The sequence below is a fragment of the Oncorhynchus nerka genome, linkage group LG7 (assembly GCF_034236695.1).
Source record: "Oncorhynchus nerka isolate Pitt River linkage group LG7, Oner_Uvic_2.0, whole genome shotgun sequence".
Taxonomy (NCBI): Eukaryota; Metazoa; Chordata; class Actinopteri; order Salmoniformes; family Salmonidae; genus Oncorhynchus; species Oncorhynchus nerka.
This window is the reverse complement of record NC_088402.1, coordinates 38788465-38808454: the sequence shown is the minus strand read 5'-3', so window position 1 is coordinate 38808454 and position 19990 is coordinate 38788465. Positions and strand designations below refer to the sequence as shown.

The 19990-nt window shown below is 40.5% G+C and overlaps 1 long non-coding RNA gene across 1 annotated transcript; it reads left to right on the top strand.

Moving 5' to 3' along the window:
- The first annotated feature begins 13666 nt into the window (after positions 1-13666).
- On the top strand, positions 13667-19414 carry LOC115132742 (uncharacterized). Its single transcript, XR_003864109.2, has 4 exons — positions 13667-14959; positions 16716-16786; positions 17222-17262; positions 18867-19414. It is a non-coding gene; the product is annotated as an uncharacterized LOC115132742 (long non-coding RNA).
- Positions 19415-19990: the final 576 nt, after the last annotated feature.

Genomic DNA, 19990 nt, shown 5'->3' with positions numbered 1-19990 from the left:
CAGATTCAGATCCTCTTTTTATATCCCTGCTGAAGACACACTTTTATACAGATGCATTTAATGTATGATTTGAATGTATGGTTTTAATTAGCCATCTTTTTGAATTTTCCCCTTGTTTTTGTTTCTTTGTTAGTACTTGTATGTTGTTTTGTTACCAACGCCCCTTTTACCACCCACCACTGTGACCTGTATGCTCTAGTCGGCTGGCCCTCGCTGCATGTTCGCCGCCAGACCCACTGGCTCCAGATCATCTATAAGTCTAAGCTAGGAAAAGCTCTGCCTTATGTCAGCTCACTGGTCACGATAACAACACCAACCCGCAGCACGCGCTCTAGCAGGTATATCTCACTGGTCATCCCCAAAGCCAACACCTCCTTTGGCCTCCTTTCCTTCCAGTTCTCTGCTGCCAGTGACTGGGAGCGAATTCCAAAAATTGCTGAAGCTGGAGACTTATATTTCCCTCACTAACTTTAAACATCAGCTATCTGAGCAGTTAACCGATCGCTGCAGCTGTACATAGTAAATACCCACCCAATCTACCTACCTCATTCCCATACTGTTTTTATTTACTTTCTGCTCTTTTGCAAACCAGTATCACTACTTGCACATCATCATCAGCTCATTTATCACTCCAGTGTTAATCTGCTAAATTGTAATTACTTCGCTACTATGGCCTATTTATTGCATACCTCCTCACGCCATTTGCACACACTGTTTATAGACTTTCTTTTTTCTATTGTGGTATTGAATGTATGCTTGTTTATTCCATGTGTAACTCTGTGTTGTTGTTTGTGTCGTACTGCTTTGCTTTATCTTGGCCAGGTCGCAGTTGTAAATGAGAACTTGTTCTCAACTAGCTAATCTGGTTAAATAAAGGTGAAATAAATACAAAATACATTTAAAAAAGTTATTTTATGATGTGAATCACTTTGTTACTTGTATTGAAAAGCGCTATACAAATAAAGTTATTATTATTATATCCACCCAACTCAAAAGGTAGGCAGTGATAAATATTAAGGAATAGAGAGGTGAGGATTTCCCCAGAAACCCTCCCATGGCAGGACATTACATGTCTTCCAGGTAGGAGCACACACTCACTAATTACAAATGCGTTACTGGCATACTCACCCCTAAAGTATGCAGCAATGTGACTTTTTCCCTGTATATGCTTCACCTTGGTGACATCATCCTCAATCATAGCTTTCAGTTTCACTGCTATGCGGATAACACAGCTCTGCTTCCTAATCAGACCCAGTGACCAAGCTAGCGTAGTTTCCCTTCACAAGTGTTTTTCTGACATCAGATGTTGGATGTCTGACAATTGCCTCTAGCTCAATGATAAAAATCTGGTGTTGTTGTGTTTGAACCCCACCTTGCTGAAACTCAGATTGTAGATAACTTTGGTAATTTCTCCACAAATGTAAAGATTATGGGCAGAAACCGTTTTGTCTTATTTGACCCTGACCAAAAGCTGCATGTAAAAAAGGTTTTCCAGTCCTGCTTTAATTATCCAAGAAATATAGCTAAAGTCATCTCAGTCTTCTGTCTCAGTCACTGATCTGGAGAAACTTATACATGCTTTTATTTCCTCACGCCTAGATTACTGTAAGTATTTTTATACCTATCTCAGTCAGAAATCTCTCCATCGTCTAATAAAGTTATTATTATTTTTATTATTTCATCAAAAAGTGAATTGATTTTCGATTGATTTACGGTTTTGGAAATATTAGGCTGTATACAATACTTTCATAATGTCACATCTGCTCCTGCCACGCCCTCTAGTGCTCATCCGGTTTCTCCTTGACCTTCCGCCATTCCATCAGTGATCTCTCCCTCTCCCTCTCTTTCTCTCTCTCTCTCTCTGTGTGTGTGTGTGTGTGTGTGTGTGTGTGTGGGCGGAGACAGGTGTGCTGGAGTCAGAGCACATCCCCACCAGCTGCAACCTGTTCCATAATAAAGACCTCTATAAATACTCAGTCCTGCCACTTCCACACTGCCAGATCGTAATCTCTGCTCAGTCAGTCCATGTTTCTAGCCGTTTGTTCCTGTTGTGCCTGTCTTCCTCTCCGCTACAGTTCTGCCCACTCTGACTCTGGTCCCTGTCTCCATTCCGACTTCTCGTCAGTCCTGCTACTCTGTCCTGGATTACCCACTCTACGCTCCCTTGGATTCCCCTCCGGACTGAGACTGCTCTTGGGTTCACCTGTTCCGCGTGACACAACTCAAATATACGTTTCTATTTGTCTAAAATTGCACTCAGGTTGGAAAGGGTAAGATAATTGAAGTATTTGGGGCTATTGTTTGATGAAAAGCTTACATGGAGACTTACATATTATATGTATTGAGACTAAATGTAAGGAAGTATTCAATCTTATGAGGATAATAGTTGGTCATGATTGGGGATAGGCAGATAGGTAATCTTTACTGAATATTTATTGTACTTTGATGAGATCATCCATAGATTATTGGTGCTTTGTGTATGGTTCTGCAGCTTTTACATCACTGTTGCGCCTTGATAGGATGCAAGTGAGGGCACTCATGATGTGCAATGGTGCATTAAAACAACACAGGTTGAGGTTTTACAAGTAGATGCTGGGGAAATGCCACTAGCCCTGGCATACTGGGCAAGACTGAAGGGTAGTATGGTAGATCATCCTACACTGACAATAATGGAAGACTGCTGGGAATAGGAACAATATCAAGAGGGGTTTTGGCCCAGAGATTGGAAAAAGGGTTGATGAATATGGAAATATAGGAAATGTGCCACAGTGGTTTTATAAGACCACGTGTCACGTTCGTCGTTGTAATCATGCTCAGACCAAAACGCAAACTAAAAAAATAATATGTGAAACTCAAGCAGTGCTCACAGGCAACTACACAGAAACAAGATCCCACAAAACACGGTGGCAAAATGGCTGCCTAAATATGATCCCCAATCAGAGACAACGATAAACAGCTGCCTCTGATTGGGAACCATACCAGGCCAACATAGAAAAAAACATCCTAGATTACCCACCTTAGTCACACCCCGACCTAACCAAAATAGAGAATAAAAAGGCTCTCTATGGTCAGGGCGTGACAACATGTTGACCTTAGCCTGATAGATAGAAGAAAATAAACTGTTGTGAAGAAGAGAAAGTAGGAATAATAGTGGATCAATATATTATATTGTTTGTTTTATGTTTTATTCTTGTCTTGCAGCGTATACAGATGGTTCAAAGGATCCAATGAATGGTAAGACAGGAGCAGGTGTATTTATTCCTGAGTTTGATGTTAAGAAATGGTTGCAATAATTGTTGGATTGCAATGGATAGAGGAGGTGCAACCAAGAAGAGTATTAATATGATGGGATTCTGTATCAGTTTAGTGTAGTTTAAGATCTGGAACGTCAGAACGTGATGATTTATGTGTAGAAAGAATGATGCTGTTGTTAGGGTTACAAAGAAATGGGATTGAAATTCAGTTATGTTGGATTCCGGCTCATACAAGTGTTTATGGAAATGATATAGCAGATATAATAACAAAAAGAGCTGTGAAAAGGAATATTGTGGATATACAGGTGCAGTCAGGTCGAGAAAAAAAAGGATTTGGAGAAATGGGTTAGATTGCTGGCAGAGACCATGTGTCACGACTTCCGCCGAAGTTGGCTCCTCTCCTTGTTCGGGAGGCGTTTGGCGGTCGACGTCACCGGCTTTCTAGCCATCGCCGCTCATTTGTTCATTGTTCCATTTGTTTTGTCTTGTTCCCCGCACACCTGGTTTACATTCCCTAATCACACTGCATGTATTTATTCCTCTGTTCCCCCCATGTCTTTGTGTGGAATAGTTTTTTGTTGTTGTTTCGTGTGTACGCGCCAGGCTGGGGTTTTCACCGTTATTTCCATGGATTTTCACGAAGGATGTTTATTGTAACATTTGCACATTTTTGTGACTGTTTCACGCCTTTCACTTTTTTTTGACGGAGTGGCGTATGTCTGTTTTATTGCCTCTGCCTAATAAAGTGTGTGCCTGTTCACAACTCTCTGCTCTCCTGCACCTGACTTCTCCACCAGTAGCACACACCTTGACACAATGGGATGAAAGTAGTAAGGGTAAAAAAGGATTTGTACAAGTAAATCTGTACGGGAGAGGGTGTCATATAATTGGAACAGAGGGGAGGAGGTTGTTGTGTAGGATGAGATTAGGGCATCCTGGGATTGAATTCCTATTTGAAACATGGTACTGGAATGTGTAATGGCTGTATGGTTGAGGTAACAGTTGAACACATATTATTATTTTGTGGAAAGGGAGAGGTTGTTTGATAGGGTCAGAGGTCGGATGGGAATGGGGAGTGGGTGGTATTTTGGGCAGGGGTAAAGATTATTATTTTATTTTATTAGAAATTCAGGGTCAGTTAAGAGAATTTAGTTGTATAGAGAAGTGGTGACCTGCCTCACACTCCAGTACGTGGCAGTGTATGTATCTGTCAGTTGGTGGCAATTTGCCAACTGACAATCATGAAACAACATTGGTGATCACTGGGGTCCCCATATCTATGTCAACGGATGATATTAAAGAACATGTGAAGGGAGGCAGAGTGATTGAGGCCAAAAGGTTCATCAGTAGGAAAGAGGGTCAAAGAAGTGGAAGCTTATCAGTGATGCTGAGGTTTGAGAAAGTCTTGTTGGGAAAAGTACAGATAGGATTCCTTACTTTCAATGTTTGAGAATTTGTCCCATATGCACTGTGGTGTTTTAAATACCAAAGAATGGGACATAGCTTCTCAGTGTAAAGGAAATAAAATATGTGCCAAGTGTGGAGGGGCACATGATTATGGTGAATCTGGAAGCAATGTATAGGTTTAAGTGCTGTAAATGTGGGGGAAAACACAGTGCAGCATTTGGTGGATTCCAGGAACGGAGAGAGGCTCAGAGATAGAGGTCGACTGATTATGATTTTTCAACACCGATACCGATTATTGGAGGACCAAAAAAATCTTGTACCAATTAATAGGCTGATTTAAAATATATATATATATATATATAGATATGTGAATATATTTGTAATAAAGACAATTACAACTATACTGAATGAACAATGAACACTTACTTTAACTTAATATAATACATAAATGAAATCTATTTAGTTTCGAATAAATAATAAAACATGCTCAATTTGGTTTAAATAATGCAAAACACAGTGTTGGAGAATGTCACGCCCTGGTCTAAGTATTTTTGTGTTTATCTTTATGTATTGGGTCAGGCCAGGGTGTGGCATGGGGTTTTTGTATTGTGGTGTGTTTTGTCTGGGGGTTTTGGTGTGTATGTATTGGGTTTGTAGCTAGTGGGGTTATCTAGCAGAGTCTATGGCTGTCTGGAGTGGTTCTCAATCAGAGGCAGGTGTTTATCGTTGTCTCTGATTGGGAACCATATTTAGGCAGCCATATTCTTTGGTTGTATTGTGGGTGATTGTCCTGAGTGTCTTGATGTCATTGTTTGATGTTAGTTGACACAAGTATAGGCTGTTTTCGGTTTTCGTTTCGTTTATTGTTTGTAGTGTTCGTGTTTAGTCGTGTTTACGTTTGTTTAAATAAACATGGATCGCAATCGACACGCTGCAGTTTGGTCCGACTCTCCTTCACTATATGAAAACCGTTACAGAGAAGAAAGTAAAAGTGCAATATGTGCCATGTAAAAAAGCCAACGTTCAAGTTCCTTGCTCAGAACATATGAAAGCTGTTAGTTCAATATTCCCAGTTCTTCAATATTCCCAGATAAGAAGTTGTAGTTATTATAGGAATTATGACTATTTCTCTCTATACCATTTGTATTTCATATACATTTGACTATTGGATGTTCTAATAGGCACTTTAGTATTGCCAGCCTAATCTCAGGGGTTGATAGGCTTGAAGTAATAAACAGCGCTGTGAAGCAAGCATTGCTAAAAGCTGCTGGCAAACGCAGTAAAGTTTGAATGAATGCTTACGAGCCTGCTGCCGCCTACCACCGCTCAGTCAGACTGCTCTATCAAATCGTAGACTTAATTATAATATAATAAACACAGAAATTTGAGCCGTTGGTCGTTCATATGGTCAAATCCGGAAACTATAATTTCGAAAACATAACCTTTATTCTTTCAGTGAAATATGGAACCGTCTAAATATTGCTGTTACATTGCACAAACTTCAATGTTATGTCATAATTATGTAAAATTCTGGCAAATTAGTTTGCAACGAGCCAGGCGGCCCAAACTGTTGCATATACCCTGAATCTGCGTGCAATGAATGCAAAAGAAGTGACACAATTTCTCTAGTTAATATTGCCTGCTAACATGAATTTATTTGAACTAAATATGCACGTTTAAAAATATTTACTTCTGTGTATTGATTTTAAGAAAGGCATTGATGTTTATGGTTAGGTACGTTCGTACAGCGATTGTACTTTTTTCGTGAATGCGCTTTTGTTAAATCATCCCCCGTTTGGCGAAGTAGGCTGTGATTCGATAAAAAATTAACAGGCACCGCATTGATTATATGCAACGCAGGACAAGCTAGTTAACCTAGTAATATCATCAACCATGTGTAGTTAACTAGTGATTATGTGAAGATTGATAGTTTTTTTATAAGATAAGTTTAATGCTAGCTAGCTTTAATGCTAGCTATGTGGATATATTGAAGCAACATCTCGACATCAGTCAGGAAGTTAAAGCTTGGTCGCAAATGTGTCTTCCAAATGGACAATGACCCCAAGCAACCTTCCAAAGTTGTGGCAAAATGGCTTATGGACAACAAAGTCAAGGTATTAGAGTGGCCATCACAAAGCCCTTACCTTAATCCTATAGAAAATTTGTGGGCAGAACTGAAAAAGCATGTGCGAGCAAGGAGGCCTACAAACCTGATTCAGTTACACCAGCTCTGTCAGGAGGAATGGGCCAAAATTCACCCAAATTATTGTGGGAAGCTTGTGGAAGGCTACCCGAAATGTTTGACCCAAGTTAAACAATTTGAAGGCAACGCTACCAAATCCTAATTGAGTGTATGTAAACTTCTGACCCACTGGGAATGTGATGAAAGAAATAAAAGCTGAAATAAATCATTCACTCTACTATTATTCTGACATTTCACATTCTTAAAATAAAGTGGTGATCCTAATTGACCTAAGACAGGGAATTTTTACAAGGATTAAATGTCAGGAATTGTGAAAAAATTAGTTTAAATGTTTTTGGCTAAGGTGTATGTAAACTTCCAACTTCAACTGTATGCATCTGTTGGTCACAGATACCTTTTCTAAGGTAAGGGTGTGGATCAGACCACCAGTCAGTATCTGGTGTGCCTGCCATTTGCCTCATGCAGCTCGACATCTCTTACGCACAGAGTTGATCAGGCTGTTGATTATGGAATGTTGTCCCACTCCTCTTCAATGGCTGTGCGAAGCTGCTGGATATTGGCGGGAACTGGAAGCATCCCAAACATTCTCAATGGGTGACATGTGTGACACATAAATGGGTGACATATATATATATATTGATTCTTGAAGAATACAACGTATAAATGCCTTATGAGCTTATAGTTCGACTGTCACACTCCATGAGAACCCAAAATTTAAGCTAGTTTCCCCCAATGTTCTTAAACATTGTAATTGTAAACTAACACTGTATAGCTTCATAACATGGTTAAAACAATAATTGTGGTATCATGGATGGTCCGTCCTTGCATGCATAGCTCTGTCTATTAATCTGAGAGTGGTTACATTTCTCCAGGCCCATCCCTCAGCTTTTTACCAAAACAGAGGCGGGGAGTCCGTTTTGTTATTGTTTCATCTGTGGATTTGCCCTTTAAACAGCTGCCTTTTATCAAGATAAAGTGTCACCAACTAAAAGGCCTATATAAAATACGGCATATGGTATTCATTTTTCACATGTAAATAGCACTTTTCAGTAGTGCTTAAAGCATGCCATTCCATGAGCTCAGCATGTATTTTTCAACTCGAATCAATGAGCCCTACTAGTCCTCCGTGACAACAAAATCATAATCAACAGAATAGGGCTGGCTAATAAGTCCTTCGTTTTTGTGTAATGCTCAGGTAAAACAATTTGGCTAACCTATACATCCATATTTCAAAGTCCTATTCTTGAAGATCAGGGGGTATAACATTTATTGAAATGGCTGGAATTCTGATAGACTTTGTTTTTTAACGTAAATATATAATTGAATATTATTATTATATGTAGTAGAAAGCGATTGTAATGATCGTCTTCGGGAGAAAGAGAGGACCAAAGCGCAGCGTGGTAAGTGTTCATAATTTTAATTAAAGAAAGCACTGAACACTGAATCAATACAAAAATAACAAAATGAACGAACAAAACGAAACAGTCCTGTCTGGTGACATCCACACGTAACACAAACACAGAAAATAAACACCCACAAAACCCAGGTGAAAAAAGGCTACCTAAGTATGATTCTCAATCAGAGACAACTAACGACACCTGCCTCTGATTGAGAACCATACTAGGCCGAACACAAAACCCAACATAGAAAAACAAACAGACTACCCACCCCAATTCACGCCCTGACCATACAAAAACAAAGACAAAACAAAGGAACTAAGGTCAGAATATGACAGCGATGGGTTAGAAGAAGCCTAAATAACCAACCCATAAAGTAACATTTAACATCCATATATGGCCAGCTATGTAAACTTTAACATTGATTTACCCTGCAATAGATGTCGCTCAATTGGTAACATGTTGTCTTCTTCTAATGCCTCTTAAGGGGAAAGTAATCTAAAAGTAACAGAGTGTAATCAGATTACGTTACTCAGTTTGGGTAATCCACAATTTCTGTCAGGTAACTAGTAACTGTAACAGATTACATTTAGACCCTGATTACATGATAACCCTGATTAAGAAGAACCAGTTATTTCCCTTCAGACTAACAGGAAACCATTGGTCTCACCTGTCAGCTCTTGTCTGTGTCCCAAGAACATAATGGGACATACATCTCATGCTACACACACAAAACAGTTACAACAGGCCTATACTAATGCACGCACAATTCCATCTCATATGATCTAGTTTCTTTAACAATCTCAACCTTAATGCCTAAGAAACTAGGCTTAAGGAAACATTTTCTAGTACACAAGCGTCAGTAAGGTTTAACAGAAATTTCCCTCACAACTATCACACCTATATTACCTTTTCTAAACTGGCAAACAGTCACTTGTAGAATAGATTTTAAAATTGTATCGAAATCTGTATTGGTTTGAAGAATACAAGATACAACAATTGATCACACATCACACATGTAGCAAGGTTTTACTGCTAACCCACAAAGCAATACATGGGCTTGCTCCTACCTATCTTTCTGATTTGGTCCTGCCGTACATACCTACACGTAGCGTACGGTCTTGTTTGTGACGAATACGCTGATTCGGTGTGCGAGTTCATTAGAACGTGCGTCGAAGATGTCGTTCCCATAGCAACGATAAAAACATTCCCAAACCAGAAACCGTGGATTGATGGCAGCATTCGCGTGAAACTGAAAGCGCGAACCACTGCTTTTAATCAGGGCAAGGTGTCTGGTAACATGTCCGAATATAAACAATGCAGCTATTCCCTCCGCAAGGCTATTAAACAAGCTAAGCGTCAGTACAGGGACACATTTATGTGCGACTTAATTCGTGTGAAGAAATTGTTTTATTAATACCAATGCTGTTGTTTGTGCTTGATTTAGCTTAATACTGGATACTGGTGCACTTGTAATCAGAAAGGCCTTTTTGTCGTGTAGGCAACAGTTCACGATTTTCTTCATAACCCATTTCATATTTAGTGTAGCCTAAATTACACAATTTCTTCATAATGCATTTATTACATGTTAAACAGGTTAATGTAAAATAATGAATTATGTTGGCTTACACTTATGGAACTTCCAAGGCCTTTCCATTATGATTATTACAGTCATGTCAATCATGTTATATACTTAGGCTACTGTAACGCGTTCGACAAGTTAGCAAGTCAGAAATGTCAGTTTCCTAGTACCGAATATCACTTGAATGCAGTATTATGCTGGCTTCACATTCTCGTGGGAAATGGGAAAATGGAAAGTTGGAACTCTGACATGATTGTGTTCAAGTGCTTTTGAAGTCGGAACAATTCTTAAACCAATAAGATAGGCAACATAATTTTCTCATTTCCCACTTGTAAGTCCTAGTTGGAGGGTCATTCAAGTGAAAATTCCCAGTCGGAACTAGGAATTTCCCGAGAACTCTGATAGCACCTGAACGAGGCATTGGTATGTGTAATAGACAACAGTAGGGTCTGGTTCGCGGCGTGTCCAGCCCGCATACCCATTCACGACCACTGCGTAGTGAGTGTCAGTATCCTGCTATGTGTCCGTGCAGTCAACTCGTGTAATTATTGTTTGTGACATAAGTATGGGGATTGTTATTAAGGTTCTGGTCGTCTGAGATACAGGCTATACAACAAACAATATAACTATAGAATTAAGACACTAAAGTCAATAAAGTAATAATGAAATAAATGCAACAAAAAAAATACAACATTTGCAAATGTTTGGTTGCTTTAAGACTAATCAAATCAAATCAGTTTATTTGTCACGTGCGCCGAGTACAACAGGTGTAATACAACCTGTGAAACGTGTGTGAAACGCTTACTTACAGGCTCTAACCAATAGTGCGAAAAAAAAGTTATGTGTGTGTGTGTGTGTGTGTAGGTAAGTAAAGAAATAAAAGTAAGAGTAGCAAGGCTATATACAGACACCAGTTAGTCAGGCTTATTGAGGTAGTATGTACATGTAGGTATGGTTAAAGTGACTATGCATATATGATGAACAGAGAGTAGCAGTAGCGTAAAAGGAGGGGTTGGTGGGAGGTGGGACACAATGCAGATAGCCCAGTTAGCCAATGTGCGGGAGCACTGGTTGGTCGGGTCAATTGAGGTAGTATGTACATGGATGTATGGTTAAAGTGACTATGCATATAAGATAAACAGAGAGTAGCAGCAGAGTAAAAGAGGGGTTTGGGGGCACACAATGCAAATAGTCCGGGTAACCATTTGATTACCTGTTCAGGAGTATTATGGCTTGGGGATAAAAACTGTTGAGAAGCCTTTTTGTCCTAGACTTGGCACTCCGGTGCCGCTTGCCATGCGGTAGTAGAGAGAACAGTCTATGACTGGGGTGGCTGGTGTATTTGACCATTTTTAGGGCCTTCCTCTGACACCGCCTGGTGTAGAGGTCTTGGATGGCAGGCAGCTTTGCCCCAGTGATGTACTGGGCCGTACGCACTAGCCTCTGAAGTGCCTTGCGGTCAGAAGCCGAGCAATTGCCCTACCAGGCAGTGATGCAACCGGTCAGGATGCTCTCGATGTTGCAGCTGTAGAAACTTTTGAGGATCTCAGGACCCATGCCAAATCGTTTTAGTTTCCTGAAGGGGAATAAGCTTTGTCGTGCCCTCTTCACAACTGTGTTGGTGTGTTTGGACCATTCTAGTTTGTTGTTGATGTGGACACCAAGGAATTTGAAGCTCTCAACCTGCTCCACTACAGCCCTGTCGATGAGAACGGGGATGTGCTCGGTGCTCCTTTTCCTGTAGTCCATCATCTCCTTAGTCTTGGTTACATTGAGGGATAGGTTGTTATTCTGGCACCACCCGGCCAGGTCTCTGACATCCTCCCTATAGGCTGTCTCGTCGTTGTCGGTGATCAGGCCTACCACTGTTGTGTCGTCTGCAAACTTAATGATGGTGTTGGACTCGTGCCTGGCCATGCAGTCGTGGGTGAACAGGGAGTACAGGAGGGGACTGAGCACACACATTTACATTTAAGTCATTTAGCAGACACTCTTATCCAGAGCGACTTACAAATTGGTGCTTTCACCTTATGACATCCAGTGGAACAGCCACTTTACAATAGTGCATCTAGGTCTTTTAAGGGGGGGGGGGGGGGGGGGGGTGAGAAGGATTACTTTATCCTATCCTAGGTATTCCTTAAAGAGGTGGGGTTTCAGGTGTCTCCGGAAGGTGGTGATTGACTCCGCTGTCCTGGCGTCGTGAGGGAGTTTGTTCCACCATTGGGGGGCTCCAGTGTTGAGGATCAATGTGGCAGATGTGTTGCTACCTACCCTCACCACCTGGGGGCGACCCGTCAGGAAGTACAGGATCCAGTTGCAGAGGGAGGTGTTTAGTCCCAGGTTCCTTAGCTTAGTGATGAGCTTTGAGGGTACTATGGTGTTGAACGCTGAGCTGTAGTCAATGAATAGCATTCTCACATAGGTGTTCCTTTTGTCCAGGTGGGAAAGGGCAGTGTGGAGTGCAGTAGAGATTGCGTCATCTGTGGATCTATTTGGGCGCTATGCAAATTGGAGTGGGTCTAGGGTTTCTGGGATAATGGTGTTGATGTGAGCCATTTACCATCCTTTCAAAGTACTTCATGGCTACAGATGTGAGTGCTACGGGTCTGTAGTCATTTAGGCAGGTTGCCTTTGTGTTCTTGGGCACAGGGACTATGGTGGTCTGCTTGAAACATGTTGTTATTATAGACTTAATCAGGAACATGTTGAAAATGTCAGTGAAGACACCTGCCAGTTGGTCAGCACATGCCCAGAGCACATGTCCTGGTAATCCATCTGGCCCCGCAGCCTTGTGTATGTTGATCTGTTTAAACGTCTTACTCACGTCGGCTACGGAGAGCGTGATCACACAGTCGCCTGGAACAGCTGATGCTCTCGTGCATGCCTCAGTGTTATTTGCCTCGAAGCGAGCATAGAAGTGATTTAGCTCGTCTGGTAGGCTCGTGTCACTGGGCAGCTCGCGGCTGTGCTTCCCTTTGTAGTCTGTAATAGTTTGCAAGCCATGCCACATCCGACGAGCGTTGGTATGTCTACACAATAATATTGGAGCGGTTCCAATGTTTAGCCTACATACATAGTCTACATCTGTCTTCAGATGTATTTTATGGGTGATTTTTCCATTGAAAGAAATTTAATTTAATCTTCCACTCCACTCATCCAATACATTTATTTGCTGCAGATAGGCAACAGGTAGGCATTTTATTACTCCAAGTAATGGCACTCTTTGGGTTCTTTGCCGGGGAACATTTAAATACATTGTCAATGGCAAATACTGTATTCTATGCTTGATTTCACTTAATGTTTGTGGGTGTTGTTGCGCTCATTGCAGTCAGAAAACATATGTTGGCCGATCAAAACCCTTGCGGGTGATGTTGCTTTCTCTCCCCAAGTCGTACGAGAAAATAACGGAAAACTGACCCAAGATCAGTACTGTAGATAGGCAACTTCAACACAATGTAATGCGGAGCGCGTTCCAGCTCGTCAACACAATTGGCTGAAGGGGAGGTTACTTTCTGCGTTGTTCGGTTTATATTAGAGTATTAAATTAATCTAAGAAACGCTTTTCCATGCAGTTTGAATGTATATTCGTATTCTGTGCAGAATCTGTGTATGTTGACCTACAACACAAATGCGCATTATGACTTCAACAAAGAAGGCAACTTGGACCGTACCCGATCCTCCCATGCGATCATTCTCTTTCCCGGTAAGTGAAGTATGCAATAAAACAATGTGGTTGTAATCGCTAGTATGTAATGTTATGGAGATTGATTTATATATTTTTTACGACATTTGTCAAACCACTATACATTTTCACTAATCTGTCAAGGTTTTCAATTGAAAATCGTAGCTATAGGCCTACTCAACAGTTTCAGCTAGCTAGCTAGCAGCGAGCTAGGCTACAGTCTATGGAGTTTCATGGTGGGCGCAGGGTTTTGTTCTGGGCAACATCTTCACCCCTGATTAAACTAGTTTGAGTGGTTAATTACTTTAATCCACATGTGTCAAACTCCTACCATGGGAGGTCCGAGTGTCTGCAGGTTTTTTCTCCACCCTTGATTGATACATGAAGGTCACAAATGACTGAAGGAAATGCCCTCACCTGGTTAGGTTGTCCAGATGTTCATTGAAATGAAAATAATAATAATAATAACTTGCAGACACTCGGCCCTCTGCGGAATGAGTTTGACACCCCTGCCTAATAGAGATAGTTCAACTTGTCTTTGCAAAGCCTTTCCAAAGACTGTTTTAGATCTTGTGGAGAAAACAATTCCGAACAATGGATGAGTTGGGACCACCAGACAGCAATGCTCCCATCCACAGTGAATGTGTATCTATCCAATGGTCATCTTATTATCCATCATTCACATTCTTTACCTTTGTGTACACCACCTGTAGTGTTTGTGATGTAATCCACTTACAAATGAAGTACATCTTAAGGCTCAGTTAAAATGTTTTATTAAAATAAGTATCCTACATATACAGCGGTGAAATACAATTCTAAACTTGTTCTATTCTCTTTACTTTGCAGCTCCAAATAAGACCCTTCACACCTACCACCCTTCTATTCAGACCACTCAGACCTACACCTACCACCCTTCTATTCAGACCACTCAGACCTACACCTACCACCCTTCTATCGGACCACTCAGACCTACACCTACCACCCTTCTATTCAGACCACTCAGACCTACACCTACCACCCTTCTATTCAGACCACTCAGACCTACACCTACCACCCTTCTATTCAGACCACTCAGACCTACACCTACCACCCTTCTCTTCAGACCACTCAGACCTACACCTACCACCCTTCTATTCAGACCACTCAGACCTACACCTACCACCCTTCTATTCAGACCACTCAGACCTACACCTACCACCCTTCTCTTCAGACCACTCAGACCTACACCTACCACCTTTCTATTCAGACCACTCAGACCTACACCTACCACCCTTCTCTTCAGACCACTCAGACCTACACCTACCACCTTTCTATTCAGACCACTCAGACCTACACCTACGGCTGACACCGTTACTCTCTCTCTCTCTCTCTCTCTCTCTTTCTCTCCATCCTCTTGATACAGATCTCTTGATCTATCCTCTAGCTGCATTTTAAGTAAGTGGGAACTTTTTCTCTTTTCATTCAGCTTTCTTCCCATTTCTTGTGTTTTCAAAAATCAAAGTGGAGGAGATGATATGTAATGTAATGTAATGATTTAAAAATTGTAGCTTAAAATACGTAAGCAAATCCCACGGGCTCAGGTACTGTGCACCTATGGCAGGTAGCCTACATCTAGGTTACAATAGTAGTCAACTGTTAGTATGACACATTACGTTACAGTTATCAGATCTGACCCATATGATTGAGTCATTGAAACCCATGTCACCTTCAAACACACACACAGCACTTCTTTAGTGGGTTTGAGAAGGGTCAGGGCTTGATGTTTAATGTGAACTCAACGTCAGCACCTTAGTTGTCCAAACTCTCTTTATTAATTGCTATTGTTAGTATAGTTTTTATATCACAATCTCTAGTTCTTCTTGTCAATTCAAGCCCCATGCCAGAGTGGACCTCCCTGGTGCATTCCATCAGTCAATGTTATGTGTATAGGACTATTCTTTCTGTCACTTTCGTATCTACCTTTTGTTTTGTTTTTTGTTGTATTTATTTTTTATCCCCAATTTCGTGGTATCCAATTGTTAGTAGTTTCTGTCTTGTCTCATTGCTACAACTCCCGTACGGGCTTGGGAGAGACGAAGGTCGAGAGCCATGCGTCCTCCGAAACACAACCCAACCAAGCTGGTGGAAACACCGCACACCTAGCGACCTGGTCAGTGTGCACTGCGCGATGAGACAAGGATATCCCTACCGGCCAAACCCTCCCTAACCAGAACGACGTTAGGCCAATTGTGCGTCGTCCCATGGACCTCCCGGTCCCGGCCGGCTGCTACAGAGCCTGGGCTCGAACCCAGAGTCTCTGGTGGCACAGCTAGCGATGCAGTGCCTTAGACCACTGCGCCACCCGGGAGGCCCACCTATCCACCTTTCATGCAGAATGGCTCCTGGCTCCATCATCATCTTTCAGTCCTGCCTAAAAACCCACCTCTTCACCATGGCCTACCCTTACCTCCCCCTCCACCATTCCCACACACACCTCTTCTGTTTCACACACTCGCACATACACGCAACACCTGCTCACTCACTCACCTGCTGTCTCACTCACATACTCACACATCACACCCTTTCCAGCTACACCCCCATCCTCAACCAAGTTGAACCCCCAATAATCCCCACCACCCAGAAGACCAGCTACACCCAAACCAAAGAAGACGGGGAGAAAGTCCTGTCACCCTCAAAAAACCCTCCAACTCGCTGAGTATGAAATAGCCAACCCCATCCAACCCCGACCAAGGAAGAGGAAATATGACCACATGCAAAAATGTAAATCAGTATCTAACTTATATTGTTTATTCATAAATGTTAATGATGTCAATAACTTAAATTATGTTTTTCATAAATTAATAAAACAATTCCAGTGATTGATGGTCCCCTACTTTTCAGGAGGCAGGCATACTGTACACTCTTAGAAAAAGGGGTTCCAAAAGGGTTCTTCAGCTGTCGCCATAGGAGAACCCTTTTTGGTTCCTGGTAGAACTCTATTGGGTTCCATGTAGAACCCTTTGTCTTAAGGGTTGTACATGGAACCAAAAGGGTTCTCCTGTGGTGACAGCCAAATAATGATTTATAAGAGTGTCGTCTAAGGCTAAGTATAGATGTAAACTGAATAATTCAAATGACTGTCCCGCTAACTTGACTTTATTCATGTTCTGGTGGGTGGTGATTAAATAAATACATGCATTTATTGTTTCAGAGTGTCCAGTGCACCAGGAGCAAACGATTTTCCCTATTCTCAAGATTCTTGCCAATAGAACTTCAAAGGAGGTAAATCTGCAGAACATTTAAATTCCTGTGACTGTATTTACAGGCTAATCATAGTGCAACACCGATTGTAGTTAACTTGCAGTGCATAGACCTTGTAGTTAAAGTAGCAATATGTAACTTTTTCGGTGGCCCGACATTTACATTTACATTTAAGTCATTTAGCAGACGCTCTTATCCAGAGCGACTTACAAATTGGACCAAATTCACATAGAAATGTTAGTTACAGATCATCATTATACTTGAAAGCAAGTCTAAGAAGCTGTAGATCTGTTCTACAGTTTGCGTTATTTCTATGCTTCCCGTTCCTAAGTTTTGTTATTGAGTCTTTTACTTTGGTTTTGTACAACAGCTTCAAACAGCTGATATTAGCAGAGCGATTTCTGCATAGTGCAGCTTTAAAATAAAACATACATTTGTGTTTGTTGTGTAATAAAGGGTCAGGAGCAGAAAGTGAGGTGGAAGCCATGCTCTGGGTGGTATGTTTACTTCAACTAATCTCCTAGAATGTATTGAGGATATGCTGTACACTCAACACCATATGTATTGAGGATATGCTGTACACTCAACACCATATGTATTGAGGATATGCTGTACACTCAACACCATATGTATTGAGGATATGCTGTACACTCAACACCATATGTATTGAGGATATGCTGTACACTCAACACCATATGTATTGAGGATATGCTGTACACTCAACACCATATGTATTGAGGATATGCTGTACACTCAACACCATATGTATTGAGGATATGCTGTACACTCAACACCATATGTATTTTGACAGTGAAGCTAAAATGTACAATTTGACTCTAAACTCCAGCATTTTGGATTTGAGATCAAATGTTTCATATGAGACAATAGTACAGGTCACCTTTTTACAATTTAGAAATAAAATCACTTTATGTATATAGTCCCCCCCAATTTGAAGAAGCCATACGTATTTGGACAAATCCACTTAAAGTGTATAAGTTATAGTACATGAAACCTTTTATTTAAAAAACGAAATTCTGGAGTATAGATCCAAATGTAACATTTTAGCTTCACTCTCCAAATACATATGGTTTTGGCTGTACCTTGGTATTGAACGTTACAGTGCCTTGCAAAAGTAGTCATCGCCCTTGGAAAAGCCTTTGACAGTGATTACAGCCGTGAGTCTTCTTGGGTAAGTATTTTAGAGCTTAACACACCAGGATTGTGCATACAAGATGCATGATTAGATTGTTTTTTATTCTGTATATTTGTATTCTTTTCACTGTAATTTAAGTCATTTTTGTGGCGTTACTACAATGATGTTGATCCATCCTCAGTTGTTCTACCAGGACAGCCTGTAACTGTAGAATCACCAATGGCCTCATGGTGACACACCTGAGCAGTTGCATTCATGTCCTGCAGCTCAGTTCAGAAGGATGACTATCTTTGATGTGTCTGGGTGGTTTAATACATAATCCACACCATAATTATCAACTTGATCATGCTTAAAGAGATATGCAATGTCTGATTTGTTATTGTTATCCATCTACCAATCACAGCCCTTCTTTATGAGGCTTTCGAAAAGCTCCCTGGTCTTTGTAGTTGAATCTGTGCTTGAAATTCAAAACCTGACTGAGGGACCTTACAGATGTTCTATGTATGGGGTACAGAGGTATAAGTAGTTATTCAAAAATAATGTAAACTCCTATTGAGTCCATATAACATATTATGTGATTTGTTAAGCCAAATTTAAATCGTGAACTAATTTAGGCATCCCTTTATAAAAAAAATCTACATTTACACCATTTTGAGTTACTTGACAAAAAAAATCGAAATGAAATCAATTTCAATCCAACGTTGTAACACAATAAAACGTGAAGAAATCCAAGGGGTATGAATACTTTTGCAAGGTACTTTATGTAGTTGAAATATTATATTTGAGATGAGAAGGCCAACGTGAGATTAGGTGCAACCAAAAATCATAAAACCCTTTTAAAGGAATATAGGTGCAACCCTTGCTCACGATTATATAGTGAATTATTTATTTTCTATTTCTGCTTAAAAACATGACATTCCTTTTCATGTTTTCTTTCTTGTCTTACAGTGGCAAGAAATGGGACGGTGACTGGATCAAGGCCGAGGACCAGGTTTCTCCAGTTTAACCTACTTTATGCACAAATTTATTCCTCACTCTCCCTTCACATGTATCCCTGTTAATCATAAATGGTTGGCCAAATTCGCCATGATTTACCATTGAAACATTCATGGAGCATCACAATGCCAACCATTTGATCTCAATCAGTTTCATGAGAATATACATTTAGATATTGATATAAAGTGAGCTACAAAAGTATTGCAACAGTGACACGTTTTTGTTGTTGTTTTGGATCTCTACTCCAGCACTTTGTATTTGAAAATATACAATGACTATGAGGTTAAAGTGCAGTCTATCAGCTTTAATTTGAGGGTATTTTCATCCATATCTGGTGAACTGTTTAGAAATTACAGCACGTTTTGTACATAGCCCCCCCATTTTAGGGGACCAAAAGTATTGTGATATTCATTTATATGTGTATTAAAGTAGTCAGAAGTTGAGTATTTTTGTATTTTATGTTTGCATTGATTCATTTTACAATGTTATTAAATATATACATTTAATTTCACCCTCTAATTGTTTACCTTTAGTCTATGCCTATTTCTATAACAATGCACATAGCTGATTATCTTATGGAGTAGATACAATTATATTTACTAAAGACACAGTTCATTTGCAAGTTTAATAGTCTATGGGCTCCAGATCAAACGTGTTGGTCTTTCAGCCAAAGCACCACATACAGAAGCAATCAGTTGATATAATAAAGAACAAACATAAAAAAATCAGGCTATATGAATCAGACAGTATTAGGTCAGATGGTTGAAAATCACAGATTCATATCGTGATTTGAAATGACAATGTTTACAGTAGGCAAAAATATATACAGTGCCTTGCAAAAGTATTTGGCCCCCTTGAACTTTGCGACCTTTTGCCACATTTCAGGCTTCAAACATAAAGATATAAAACTGTATGTTTTTGTGAAGAATCAACAACAAGTGGGACACAATCATGAAGTGGAACGACATTTATTGGATTTTTCAAACTTTTTTAACAAATCAAAAACTGAAAAATTGGGCGTGCAGCCCCCTTAAGTTGATACTTTGTAGCGCCACCTTTTGCTGCGATTACAGCTG